Genomic DNA, 12819 nt, shown 5'->3' with positions numbered 1-12819 from the left:
CACTGTGTTGGCAGGATTATTAACCCTGACATTAACCATGAGGGGTTAGGGTTTTTGCTACACAATGAGAGCAGGGAGAAGAATGTCTGGAACTCAGAAGATTCATTGGGACATCTCTTGGTGCTCCTATGATAAGGATAATCGTGACTTAACAAGGGCAAGGCCATTAGGAGCCCAGACTCTTCAAGGCTGACAGGCTAGTTCCCACAAGGCAAGCAACCCAGACCAGCCAAAGTGCTGGCCAAGGGTGAGGGAAATCTAGGATGGAGGGTGGGGAAAGAAGATGGTGAATATAAATTACAGCCTCAGCACCAGACCCAGGTGAGGACTATAGCTTGTTTCACTAATCCTTTTGCCTTAAGTCTCTTTAAAATTGTATCTGGCTACCATCTTAAAGGGGATTCTGTGACTGATTGTACCTTCCCCTTCAGAAAAGAGGTGAAATTCTCTGCTCACAAAAAAGGAGGCCTTGTTTTGTATTTTGAGTGCCAGGTATGATGGAAAGTGAAGGTGGATCAGGCCGCAGGAGGACTGTATCAACATCACTTAGGCACCACTTTAGATGCCCTTGGCCTGACCCCCTCTTTTCCTGCTGCAGTGGTGAGCTCCATGGAGCATGGGCTCCAACAGATGTCACGTAGCTACTACCTGAGAGGGCCTTGCCTTGTGATGTGTTGCACTGTATACCTCTCACCTCCTGCACTGTTGACACCAAGACATGGGATGTTGAGGGATGTTTTGGCACTGATGGGTTACAACCCAGAGTGAAAGGAAGCTAGTGCTCAGTGAGGCAACCTTTGACAAATGGGACCTTGGAGCTGGTAGCTAAATCTTCCCTCTTTCTCCCCTTGGACATAGAGTTTTTGCAGCTTCTTGGGAGTGGTTCCATAAGATTGAGCAGTAAACTGCCCTTGGTGGTGGCCAGCTTGATAACGCATCCTCGTGTTCTCTCTCTTACTTCCCTGCCACACTCTCCTTGTGCCTTTCTCTTGCACTCCCTGATAAAATGACAGCATGTAAGCTTTTGCCTCAGACTCTGCTTTCTGGGGGACCCAGGCAGACAATCTCCAACATTAAGGGTGGGTGTCGGTTGTCACTTACCATTTAAACCCCACATTACTCATTTACATCACCTTCCTGCTTCCTATACAAGCTGACTTTGGGCCTGTGACCCAGATGATCTCTTAGATACTCTGCTCAGTCAATCTATGGGCTTATATTTACAAGAATCAAGGGTACAGATTCTTTCATAAATTCATTGACCAAAGGTTTCTGTTCCCTGGTGACTATCTCCTGCCTTTGAGCTCTGACGGATGAGGTCCTGGGGTTTCAGTTTGTCTTGAGTTGCATTTTTGGGGAGGACCCTTAGAGATTCCTAGAATTAATCTGCCCCCAAATGGGAAGCTCCCTCATACCTAGAAATCATCTGAGAAAAGAAGGGGCCAAAAGGAAGCAGATGAGAGAAGAGACATTTGGAGAGGACTTAGGGGAAGTGTGATGGGTTAAAAGAGATTGTGTCACTAAGAACTTGGATGAGCTCTGAGAAATCTGCTTTAAGAAGTAAAAGCCAGTCCCCTAGTGCTTCTGGAATCTCAGCATGGGGTCTTGGGAATCAAGGCTCCAAAAACCACCGTATATGTTTGGAAGGGCTTCAGAGAGAGAGGGAGGCAGGCGTTGTGCCACCAACGCCAGGAGCAATCAGCAGCTTTAGCCCTAAATCAAGCATTTGATCTGCACATGCTTTACCCCCACTGTCTACAAGGTACTGACATATCTTGGGAATGGGGAGGAGAGAGTAGAGACAGATTTGGATGTGCTTCCTGCCAAACTTGAGCTTTCAATGTATTTCTAGGCAACAAAAACAAGACAAGGCAACGTGAACCAGTCACTGGAAGAGTGGTGTGGAAAGTGGGTGACGTGGTCGGAATGATTTCCCCGAGGAGGTGGGTTGGGTTATTGAACAGCCACAGCTTTTATCCAAAAAATATTTGTTGATTATCTACGATGTGTAAGGCAGTGTTTTAGGGTCTGCACGGGGTGGGGGGATATATGAGGGTGTGGTGGGAGGGAAATAAACATACCCGCCTACTCCCCAGGGCCTTCTAAGCAGGGGAGTTCAGAATCAACCATGAATGGCTATAATACCAGTCGCAGGGTTTGAATAGCAGAGGTGATAAACACTAACAAATCTAGGAATACATAGGATGGAAGGGGTCAGTGCCAACTAAAAGAGGGGACATTCACACTGGGATTTGGAAGAGAAATTTTCTTTCGATAGATGAGAATAGGGTGGTAGAGGGGCAGAGGAGAGGACAGTCCTGGCCAAGGCTGCAAGTGCAGTGTGGGTTTGAGAATGGTGGGCATCCTTTCCATCCTTCATCACACCATCAAGTCTACCAGGCATCAGGAGCTCTACCAGCATTGGGACTGGTTTCGGTTAGGATCGTGTTCAGTGGAGGATCACAGAAACATAACTAGAGAAAGTTAGCCCCACAGGAGGTGCGTGTTTGTTCGTTTCCACATCACCAGAGTCCAGAGGCTAGGCCCACAGGCTCCATGACGTCCTAGCTTCCCTCTGTCCCTCTGCTCCTCTGCCTTTAGCAGGTGGCTTATTGTTCATGGTCACAAACGGCCGCTTCATATGTGGCTTCACGTCATGGGAAGAAAAACGGAAGTGGCAGTGTTTTCCCAGGAACCCTCGGCCCGCACCCCACTGGCCAGGACTGGTCGCATGGCCACCCCTGCCCCTAAGGAAGCTGAAGAGGCAGCTGGGTGCATTGTCCTCTCCAACATGACTGGGGTTATGTTATAGGAAAGAACAGGGAATGGATGGGAGGCGGGCCACATGAAGAGTCTTCCCTGAGATGCCACAGTGATGGGACAGCATCTGCCCTGAAGGAGCCCACAGTCCAGTGGACGGACACGCCAGCTGGTCGTTTCTGTGGCAGAGTTAAGCACAGGGTGCTGTTTGAGCATTAGGTGGAACATCTACCCTCGCCTTGGGAGAGGGTGGCAGGACAGCATCCCAGAGGTCCCTGAGACCTGGAGAATAGGAGTTAGCCCAGCAGAGGAGGAGAGGGAGGGCTGCTGGGGTCCTCGGCGGGGACAACAATGTGTGAAGTCCTGAGGTAAGTGGCAGCGTGGCATGTTTGCAGGATCAGAGGATCACAAGAGGGCAAGGCAGTGCCAGACTGCGAGTCTGGAAAATAAAGGGAGTGGGGCAGAGCGTAAAAGAGCTTTTATGTCCCATTCAGGATTTGGGACTTTATCCCTCAGGCAGAGGAGAGTCACTGAAGGGCTTAGTCAGGGGAGTGACACGTCAAGGATGTGCTTTAGAGATCAGAGGAGATATAAATTTGGAGTTGTCTCCATATAGATTGCATTTAAAGCCAATTTAAAGCCATGTATCTGGATGTGATTACCAAGGGGCTGTGTATAGAGAGAAAAATAGAGGAGGTGCACAGGCTGAGGCCCGGCTGCCCCCAATGTCAAGAAGTTGGTGAGATGAAGGGGAGCCAGCAAAGGAGATGGGAGAAGCCAGTGAGGAAGGACGAAAACCAGGAGCACGTGGGGTCCCGGCTTGTTGTGAAGAAAGGATTTCGATCGATACGCCAAATGCTGCTGATGGCTCAGGTAGGATGGGCACAGACAGCTCAGCGCTGCATTTAGCACTATGGAAGGCCGTGATGACCGCGACACGAACACCTGGGTAGAACAGAACGGCAGGGTAAGACTCTCAATGCTTTAAAAGAGAATGGAGCAAAGGAACTGGAGGCAGTGCGGGTGGACAACTCTTCAAGGAGTGTTGCTGTAAGTAGCTGGAGGAGGAAGTGGGGCACAGCACGATTTTCTTTTTCTTTTTTAGGATGAGAGGAATAACAGAAGGTTTGCATGCTGATGGGAGGGGACCAGGAGAGAATGAAAAACTCGTGATGCAGGATAGAGCAGGAGGGGGTCCAGGTGATGTCCCTGACCAGGTGAGAGACGTGAGATCTGGTGCACAAGTCGGGTGGGTGCTGCTCTTGGCCAGGAGCATGGACGGTCCATCCACAGCACAAGAGAGAGGCAGAGAATTTGAAAACAGATGCGGTGGCAGGGCAGTTGTGGGGGCGGGAGTTTGTAGAGGTTCTCTTCAATTCTTATCCCCTTTTCAGTGAATAGATAGCAAGGTTATCATGGAGATGAGGACACAGGGGAGGTGTCGGAGGTTTAAGGAGAAGGTATGAAATACTCATCTGGGAGAGTGTGAGAATAAATGGACCAGAGAAATGATGTAGGATGCCAGCTGGCAACCAACGCCCACTTGAGTCTAGGGATCATCAATTTAAAGGGAAACAGTAAGCATACGCAGTGTGTTCTCCTCCAGTCACGCTCTGCTCGCAAAGGTGCAGGCACCGAGTAGGGGGAGAGTTGGGGGTTTTGCTAAATGACCAGGAAGCGACAGAGGGGCGAGGGAGTTGAGAGCATTTGCAACGGATGATTATGACGATGGATCAGAAAACCAAGGCTGGGTTAGGAGGGAGGCTGGGAGACGAGGAAGGGAGGTCAAGAGGTGATAGGATCAACAAGTTATAGGTCCTCATGGGAAGGGAGGGGGAAGCTGAGGGAGTGACCTGAAGGGACTGGTTGTGGGGGCTGGCGAGTGGGCGGCTTGAGAGGGAGGTTGTGGAGAGATGGAAATTGCTGATAATGACAGGGTCCAGGCTAAGCCGGTGAGGGAGCGCCTAGGAGCTGGCTGAAGACCAGCTGATCGGAGGAGAGGAAATCAAAATGCTGAGGGGCCTGGCTGTTGGAAGGATCCCCACTAGTTATGCTGGGTGGATTGGAGAGACTCACTCGGATCCAGGAGTCAAAATGTTCAAGAAAGGAGGGAGGACTGGCAGTAGATGACCGCAGCGTGGAGGGGCAGCCGGTGGTAGAGTCTTTGACTCCAGATTCAAATCTGGGTGTTTTTCAGGAAGAGGGATGGATATTGGCAGGAAGCCGAGCAGGGAGGAGCCAGGAGGACCCCATTCTGCCTCCAGTGCCAAGGACCAGGGAGAGAAAACAGCCCTCTATGGTTGGGCTGTGGGGAGGGCGCAGGGGAGAGTGGGGTTCAGTTAGAACAAGGTGGTGAAGGGAGCAGGCAAGAGGCCGATGGAGGCTGCTGATGGCTGAGGTGGAAGCTCGCAAGCATCCCAGGGAAGGCGTGGCCCCGCCCCTCTGGCTGCCCTCTTTTCTCCAACCCCCGTGCAAATCTCCTCAAAGTGGCTGAGGCCTTAGCCAAGTGCTGCCCACAGCCCATGTCTGAGGAACCTCAGAGATAATCATCTTGAAAGCACTGAGGTGTTCAAACTGCATGCAGCAGGATCAGGGTTTGCTAATATCGCAGTAACACAGCCCAGGGGATGAGCCGTTCATTCGCAAAGCCAACGAGGCCGCTTATCTTGCAATACATTGCTCCTCTGCAAGGGAGGCCAAGTGCCTACACCATGGAAATTAAAGAGGGAAAGGGTTGAGGTGGGGGCAGAGACATTAAAAGAAAAAAATCAGTATCAGGCCTTATTTGGAGGCCTACTGAAGTAGAAAATATGTGTTCGGACTATGAAAACCCAACCGTGAAGCCAACCCCACCCTCGGGGAAAGGCCGGGGTCCCAGGTTGCAAAAGCCAGTCATTCATTATTTTTGATTTACTGTGGAGCAGACAAGAGGCGCTCATATGATACATAGCTTGTATATTCTTCTATCGATTTCCAAGACTTTGTTTTCTAAACTTCCCATCCATCAGCAGCACCTGTGTCTGCTCTCCCCCAGAGATGAAATAGAGGATGAACCACCCCATTGTGCAAAGGTGGCAAGTTTTATGAGCCTGGAAGATTGGAAACAGGGGCTTGATTCTTGCTCTCTTCTGCCAACAGGTGAGGTTGCCTCGCCATGAAGTTGAAAGGGGGGTACAGGGAGAGTGTGGCTGCTGGGAAGGGGCATGAGCACCCCTGAAGCCCAAACAAACAGGGCTGAGGAAGAGCGAGGTAGTATTGTCAGGGAAGAGGCGGGTACTCTGTGGTTGTCGGCCCCCATAGAGGCTGTCCTGGGTGCTGCTACTATAAACACTTTTGGAGCTGAAAACCCAGCACGAACACTGCCCACATTCACCATCAGCTCCCACCCCACAACAGAAGGGTGCGGAGGGTGCCACTGCTGCCAGCTTGTGGACCCTGAGAAAAGAGAACCACTCCCCACTGGCTGCTGAAAGAGGTTGTCATGCCCCCACCGGAAGACACATTGTTCTGTGCATATAAGGAAACTTGGGTACCCACGTACCACCTTAATCCCTCTTCTTCTGCCAATATGCTCAGAATGGAAAAGGCAAGCATCTGTGATGTGACATCCACCCCCAAGCCCCCCCTCCATTTACAAAAAAGATTCTTTCAGCTTTCGTAAAGCAGATCTCAATACCTGGGGGATGGGGATGGAAGAAAATAGAAAAGCTCTTCACTGTACCCCTTTTGAGGCTGGAGCACAAAGCAGGAAGGGCAAGGCTGAGGCCTCCAGGGCCTTAGGGAAGAGAAGCAGATACAGAAGGCCTGCACCCTGTTGTTAAGGGTGCCCTGCCTTCATGGGGCCCTGGGGAATCTTTGACTGTGCTGAGAATCTCAACCAAACTCAGAACATCCTATAACAGGAGGGGAGATGGAACATCAGGAGCTGAGCAAGGAAGCAACATGTCAGGAGCCTAGGGCCTGTTCTGCTCTGTGGCCTTTGGCCAACTTCCCCATCTCTCAGTGCCTCAGTTCCCTTGGGGAAAATTTCCCAGTTCCTCCACCTCTCTAGAGTATTGGGAGGCATCTAAAGAGTCTGAGAAGTAACAATATTACAAACAAAGGAATTATCAATGTGATTGATGGGTTCAATTGAGCCTTGGGGTCTCTGCTATTTAGAGGACAGATCAATAATAATAACAACAATAAATAGGGAATAGCTCAAGAGGGAGTCTGTAAGGGGCCCCGTGGCAGCAGGGCCAGATAATGCAGAAGCAGAGAGAGCTTCCTGCGCTGCCCACATGGGCTCAGCCACCAGGCTTGCTCCCGGAAGCGGCCGCCCTGCTGCTTGGCCAGCCTGTCCAGGGGCCATCGCTGGTCCAGATGGCATTCCATAGGGAACTGGCTGTGCTAGGAGCTAGGGCGGGAAATGAGTAAATGCGGTAAGCAAAAGAAGTTCCCCAGAGGAAATGCGTGGTGCCAACCAGCACAAGATGGAGCCAAGTGAAATACCATCCATGAGCTCTCAAGCCCCTCCCGCTGCCACGTGTGAGAGGCTATGTGCGAGGGAAGGGGGGGAAAAACTGACCACAGCAGGGGCTGGACCAGCCACCGCCAGAGCCCGTGCCGGGCAGCTTCCAAGAGAGAGCAGGTGTGCTGGAAAGAGCACAGGATGTGGAATTCGAGGACCTGGTTTGAAGTCCTGGCTCTGGAAAATCTTACCTGGTGAGGGGCTAGTCACTTGACCTCCCTGAGCCTTGGGCTTGCTATCTGCAAAATGGAGACAATGATAGCTTTCTAACTTGTAGCTACAAGATATCGTCTGAATGAAGATTGGGGACGCTTTCTGCAAAACATTCAGAGTTTTTCTCAGACAATTACCCACATAGGATGATGGGAAGTACCCCAGAAATGCCTCCTTTCCCAGGATATCTTTGTCGCCCCCGAGTTAGCACAGGACCAGCATTCCTCTGCTCATCCTGATGAGGCAGAAACGCTTCTCGAGGCTGGGCCCTAGGAGAGATGGGGTGGCCCACTCCCTCCTATTCCCCACCCAGACCTCTGCATGGTCACTGTAACATTTCTTATACTTACCGGGTTGTGTGCCTCTAATTTTCCCGCTGAGGTGTAAGCCCTCGTGCTACTGGCGGTAGGCACAGTCCTGACACACGCTGTGCTGGGGAGTGAGGGAGTGAGCCCCGTGGGTAAGCCAGGCCTCTTCAGGTACTAACTAGCCGGCACTGATTTGTCTGTCAAAGGCTTTTCCTCAGGAGGGGGAGCTGATGGAGCAGATTGGCACAGGATGTCTCAGGTGGAATGAGAAAGAGCTTCTTAAAGCTGTCAAAAGCCTAGAAAGGGAATCAATCCAGTGGGCTGAAGCCAAACGCCAGGTGCTTGAAGACTATTTTTGGAAAGGCCAGCCCGGGGTAGGGTCCTAACCACAAGCTATCAAATTCCAGCCCACAAGCCTGACCCTTGGCGGTCAGAAAGGATCAACAGTGCTAACGACCTTATTGATAAACTTCCCTTCCAAGTGCAAACATCCCAGAAATCAACAGAGGGACATGTCTCCTGTGAGAAGACTTGGCGGAGGAGCTGAGATGAATGTGGACCCGGCTCACGGCAGAATTGACCCTTTATTATGCCATCAAATGGAGTGTTTTCACACACGATAATTGAGTGTCTTCTGGAGTGGGGCACGGTTCCATGCAAATACACACACATGCACACTCCCGTGTGTACAGATACACAGATATGCATAGAGACGTGCATATCTCTAACTGCACAGAAACGCATAGGCACACACATGACGTATTTGAACAGTAATTCACACAGTGAAACTTCTGGGCCCTTGGGCCAGCAGGGAATTTCAATTCCAGTATTAGATTACTGCCCCTGACCTGACTAGAAGTCTGGGCTGTAATAATGACTGAAAATCGTAGAATTATAGCTCGAAGGGGCCTTAGAAATCAGCTATTTCAACCTCCAACCCAGAGCATATGAATCCTCTCTAACATTCCTGACGTGTTGACATACAGCCTTTGCTTAACACCACAATGATGGAGTACCTATTATCCTACTTGGAACTCCATCTGATCGTTGTTGTTAACAATAACAATAGCTATAATTTATTGAGTGCTGACTCTGTGCCTGGTGCTACGCTGGGCACTTTAGGTGGACTATCTCAGATGGTCCAGGGAGGCCGGCATTCTTGTCTCCATGTTATGGGAGCTCAAACTGCATCTCAGAGAAACTGACTTGTCCATGGTGATGCACCCGGCGTGTGGCAGAGCTGGGATTTGAACCTGGGTCTGTCTGACTCCATAGCCCTTGTACTGTTAAGTCATATTAACTTGTCTGAAGTTGTATTGTAGAGGAAACCACTCCTCAGAATGAGCCGAACTCTGCTCTTCTGTAACTTTCACTGACCGATCCAGATCCGAGCCCTGGAGCTTTGCAGAGTCTTCCTCCTGTCCCCCTGGGCCTTCTCTTCTCCTCCCCACGCCTGCCCCTCTCCATTGATGTCTTCTGGACGCCCTTTTCCAAATATGGGCTCCCAAAGAACTCCATCCTCAGTGGGAGAGCACTTCCGTTGTTTGGACTCTGTACCTCCAGTGCGCATTCCTAAGACGCCATTGGCTTTTTGGGTAGCAACATCGCATGGTTGACCTTTTTAAAGAAACTGTAGGTTTTTATTTAGCTCAGCTAGCTATTTTTTTTTTTACACAAACTACTGTAAGCTATTTCTGTAGTTGAGATTAAAAAATTTTTTTCAGCTTATTATTCCAGCTACTTTTAAGATCATTTTGAAGTCGAGTTTGTCAGCCAGTCTTTTGGCTAGCCTTGCAGCTTTGAGGGGTTTGCAAATCGGGTAAGCAGACTTTCTACGTCGAGAAGTTGATCAAAGCCAGGCCAAGATTCATGCACTAGAGACCACCTTTCAGGTGACACTGATCCACAGAGCCTTCCTTTGCTTCCCACATCAAGAGCCAGCTACAGCTGCATTCGTGGACTGAAACTAGAGATATTCCAGGGGTCACTTTGGAAGAAATAGAAGGCAAAGGTCAGTTCCAATCCAGGAGAAAAGGGTAAGGTCAAAGGAGAAATGCCAAAGTTGGCAGGAGACAAAGGTGCCAGGTCATGGCATCAGGAGATGTTAGCAGCCTTGGGGAGTGCATGCCAAAGTTGGGTTTGAGACCCGCAGCCAGCTTCAGAATATGCAGACACAAATGAGTCGTTTCCGGCAATGTACAAATGATTTCCAGAAGATTGAATCCTGCTGGCCTGGGGTCCTTTTAAAGGCACAGCTGCCCAACCTTTCAGAGTGTATACCTGACTGTCTTAAGGACACCACCTGGCTTGTTCCAGCTAGCCTCTGGTTAACTTTAGATCACTGGTTATGAATCTATTTGATGATATTATTTAGTCCTTGTTTCTCCATTTTGCCCATAAGGGTATCTTGAAAACTGTGGCCAAATAAATTCCTGAAATTGAAATGCGTTGTATCTAAGGCATTCCCCTTATAGGAGAATTTTTTCATAGGATGTTTTTTCCCTGCAGGTTACAGAAACCCTAAATCAAACTGGTTTAAACAGTAAGGAAATTGATGGTCTCACAAAAGAAGAAGCCCAGAGACAGGTGCAGCTTCAGGGTTGGGTAATTCTGTAGCTTGACGATCTGCTCAGAGGCTCACGATTCTAACCATCTCATCTACCATCCACAGCGTTAGCTTCTTAAATCTGGTTCTCCGCATGCTCACAAGGTGGCTACCAGAGTAAGTGGGGAAACACACTTCTTTGTTTCTATCCACAGAGAGAGAGAGACTGGATCCTCTTTCCCTGAAGCTCCAAGCAAGTCAGTCTTCATGTCTCATTGGCTCAATTCACTGAGGTCTGCCTCAGACAGAACCAATCAGCTGGGGGTGGAACGGGTGTCAGGAAATGTTCAGTCCATTTCTCATCCTCTGGTCTGGCCATGCTCTCAATAAATAAATGAGGTCATTTTGACTTGGCTCATGCTTGGTGAGCCCATGTTGGTTTCGGGTGTTCACCATTTCCCTGAGTGTCCACAAACCATCTATTTAACACCAGTGCTGGAGCTTTACCAAGGACGACAGTCTCTGGGGTCTTATTGTTTCCCATTTTTGAAGTTGGAGACACATTTACCTCTTCCACCTCCCAGGATTCTTTAGAGCAGTGGTTTGCAAATGTGCAGTAGGATGCCCATGGAGCTTGTTTAAAATCTACAAGTGGCTACATAGCCTAGTGGTTAAGAGCATGGGTTTAGGAGCGAGCCTACCCAGGTTCAAATCTGGGCTCTGCCACCTATCATGTACCCTGGCTCACTTAACATCTCCAGGCCTCAGTTTTCATATCTCTAAAATAAAGGTAACAGTAGGATCTCCCACACAGAATTGTCATGAAGATTAAAGGAGAGAGATGTATAAACTGTTTAGAATAGTGCCAGTGAGTGGTATGCATATGTTGACTAAATATATGTTCTTGGTCTCCATGATACAAGCTGGATGGGGGAGGCTGTGGGCAGGAATCTGCTCTTGACAAGCAGATCAGGTAGATTCTGATGCAGGTGGATCCACCCCCCCCCCCCCGAGATGACTGACGATGGTGTGTCTACTCTCCTGTGAGAAAGTCTCCCTCAGCGTTAGGGTGAAATATACTTTGGCCCGGGAATAAACATCCCAAGCAAATAATAGCAAGCGCACTCTCAGACTGCCTCATCTTATTTGGGCGTCAGTTCTCTCAGCTCTATTTTTCCTCTCTTCTCCAGATTTGGGAATGTTTTCCTTCATAGGAAACAAGGAAAGTGGAATGTTGCTTCACTTGGGCCTCTCTCAACATGGTAATGTTCTCCCTAAAGAATGGGGCACACACTTGCCGTTTCTTCTCACAAAAATTCTTTAATGTACCCCTGTCCCTGATGTTCCCAGCTCACTGTGACCGTGGTGTTGCTGGTACCCTTCATGCAGGTCTATGCCATGCTCAGCTTGCCTGGCATGTGGACCCTCCTCTTTGGCCCCCAGCTTTGGAATGTGGCCCTTACACTCTGCGCTCACCACAATCTCGTCCTACGTCACGACGTTGCCCTAGACACTGCCCTCATCGTTCTCATCAGCTACATACGTGATTACAGCATCAAAACTCAATGTTCGACAGCTTCTTGGCCCCTCTGAGCCATCTTCCCTTTTAAAGCCTCTGTCCATGGGATTATAATTGCTTTTTCTGAGCTTGGGCAATTCCGCCTTCTGAAATTCTATGGTCCACTCTGGCTGTGCTCAACTTTCCCTCTTGTCTCTTATGATCTCTAAGAAGACATCGTCCCAAGCTTCCTGTATCATTTATCTGTTGCTACATTAAAAACCATCCCAAAACTTGGTGGCTTAAAATAGCAGCCACCTATTTGCTCATGTCTGCAGTGTGGGCCAGGCTTCCGCTGGTCTCACCAGGGATCACCTTCACGGCTGCCATGGGAGGCACGACTAGGGGCCAGGCTTCCTCCAGGTGCCTCACTCACATGCCAGAAGTCTCAGTGGGATGGCTGGGATGGTTGGGATGGCCTGGCCTCTGTCTCCACTTGTCTCTCACCCTCAAGGAGGCTGGCCTGGGCTTCCTTACCTGGTGGCCACAGGGCAGCGAGAACTGAAAAGTGGCAGCTGCAGGTTCCCTTGAGGCCTGGGCTTCGAGGTCGGAGGGCGTCCGTTCTGCTGGTCAAAGCAGGTCGCACAGCCAGCCCAGATCAGGGGAGGGGAAATAGACTCCACCACGTGATGGGAGGAATTGCAAAGAAAATGTGGCCATTTGTCACCTACCACACTTCCTTTCATTAAACCTATTTTGAGGACCTGCATTGAGGAGATGAGGAAGATGATGGTTCTGAGATCTGACAAGGACTCACAGTCTAGTGGAGAAACAGATAGCTAAAGAGAGCATTACAATGCAACCTGAGCAACAATAATAACGGCTGTCAGCTCTTGTGCATTTGCCATATGCCAGGCCCTGTGCTTAGTGATATATTTGCTGCATCTCACTGAGCCTTGACTGTAACCCTCTGGGGTGAAGTGCA

Source organism: Ceratotherium simum, chromosome 7, assembly GCF_057802395.1.
Source record: "Ceratotherium simum simum isolate JZ-2026a chromosome 7, ASM5780239v1, whole genome shotgun sequence".
Taxonomy (NCBI): domain Eukaryota; kingdom Metazoa; phylum Chordata; class Mammalia; order Perissodactyla; family Rhinocerotidae; genus Ceratotherium; species Ceratotherium simum.
This window is presented reverse-complemented; position numbering follows the sequence as displayed.